Source organism: Amia ocellicauda, unplaced genomic scaffold (genome assembly GCF_036373705.1).
Source record: "Amia ocellicauda isolate fAmiCal2 unplaced genomic scaffold, fAmiCal2.hap1 HAP1_SCAFFOLD_84, whole genome shotgun sequence".
Classification (NCBI taxonomy): domain Eukaryota; kingdom Metazoa; phylum Chordata; class Actinopteri; order Amiiformes; family Amiidae; genus Amia; species Amia ocellicauda.
Genome location: NW_027103010.1, coordinates 51,246 through 53,081, shown reverse-complemented (window position 1 = coordinate 53,081; position 1,836 = coordinate 51,246). Strand labels below are relative to the sequence as shown.

Sequence of the window (1,836 nt, the reverse complement as noted above, 5' to 3'; positions counted from 1 at the left end):
ATGCATTTAGGGGTGTGGTCCTGGTCAAGACAATCTCCTGAACTCCAAACTGGATGTCTGAATGGGAAAGAAAGGTGATTTAAGCAATTTTGAGCGTGGCATGGTTGTTGGTGCCAGACGGGCCGGTCTGAGTATTTCACAATCTGCTCAGTTACTGGGATTTTCACGCACAACCATTTCTAGGGTTTACAAAAAATGGTGTGAAAAGGGAAAAACATCCAGTATGCAGCAGTCCTGTGGGCGAAAATGCCTTGTTGATGCTAGAGGTCAGAGGAGAATGGGCCGACTGATTCAAGCTGATAGAAGAGCAACTTTGACTGAAATAACCACTCGTTACAACCGAGGTATGCAGCAAGGCATTTGTGAAGCCACAACACGTACAACCTTGAGGCGGATGGGCTACAACAGCAGAAGACCCCACCGGGTACCACTCATCTCCACTACAGATAGGAAAAAGAGGCTACAATTTGCACAAGCTCACCAAAATTGGACAGTTGAAGACTGGAAAAATGTTGCCTGGTCTGATGAGTCTCGATTTCTGTTGAGACATTCAGATGGTAGAGTCAGAATTTGGCGTAAACAGAATGAGAACATGGATCCATCATGCCTTGTTACCACTGTGCAGGCTGGTGGTGGTGGTGTAATGGTGTGGGGGATGTTTTCTTGGCACACTTTAGGCCCCTTAGTGCCAATTGGGCATCGTTTAAATGCCACGGCCTACCTGAGCATTGTTTCTGAGCATGTCCATCCCTTTATGACCACCATGTACCCATCCTCTGATGGCTACTTCCAGCAGGATAATGCACCATGTCACAAAGGTCGAATCATTTCAAATTGGTTTCTTGAACATGACAATGAGTTCACTGTACTAAACTGGCCCCCACAGTCACCAGATCTCGACCCAATTGAGCATCTTTGGGATGTGGTGGAACGGGAGCTTCGTGCCCTGGATGTGCATCCCACAAATCTCGATCAACTGCAAGATGCTATCCTATCAATATGGGCCAACATTTCTAAAGAATGCTTTCAGCACCTTGTTGAATCAATGCCACGTAGAATTAAGGCAGTTCTGAAGGCGAAAGGGGGTAAAACACAGTATTAGTATGGTGTTCCTAATAATCCTTTAGGTGAGTGTATAAGCGGAATATATTTGTTATAAATACAGCAAATATAGTTTTATATTCACTGTATTTTCCATTTCATGGGATTCCAGAATAATTTCTGTATCAAATTTAAACTACTGAGATATCATATTAAAGATATAGGAAAGACCAAACACATGTGCAGTATCCGTTTTTTTTTCTTTCTTTCTGTAATTTCTGCTTTAAGTTTAACTTGGTATTCACGTCATGCCATGTGTTCTGTGTCATGCTCACTGTCACTATCTCTTTAGCATTCTGTTTAACTTCTTCATCACGTCAATGCTTCAGTTGCCCATTCATTAACCTAAATGGTCACTAGCAAAACATCACCATAGTTCCCAATATTTTTCCTTGACGTCCTGTGTTAACTGAAGTTTAAGGACCTCGTGGCGCAACGGTAGCGCGTCTGACTCCAGATCAGAAGGTTGTGTGTTCAAATCACGTCGGGGTCAGTCTTTTACTCTACATTCCCTGTAATATCACTCAATAATTCCTGCTGTGGAGAGTGTTATTAATATCCTAGAATGCAAACGTTGTTAGTCTAAGTAACATGCATCTACACCCGAGAGGATGCATAAAAGTCAGTCTGGTCTCCTGCACGTTGAAATTATATTTGATTTTAAGAATCCGTATCGTTTGTTGTATTTTAATCTGCCTTGTTATAGGCTATTAACAGTAGACTGTCACAATCCGT

At 42.4% G+C, this 1,836-nt stretch overlaps 1 non-coding gene across 1 annotated transcript; it reads left to right on the top strand.

Moving 5' to 3' along the window:
* Positions 1–1,522: 1,522 nt before the first annotated feature.
* Positions 1,523–1,594, top strand: trnaw-cca (transfer RNA tryptophan (anticodon CCA)). Its single transcript has one exon. It is a non-coding gene; the product is annotated as a tRNA-Trp (tRNA).
* The last annotated feature ends 242 nt before the right edge of the window (positions 1,595–1,836 follow it).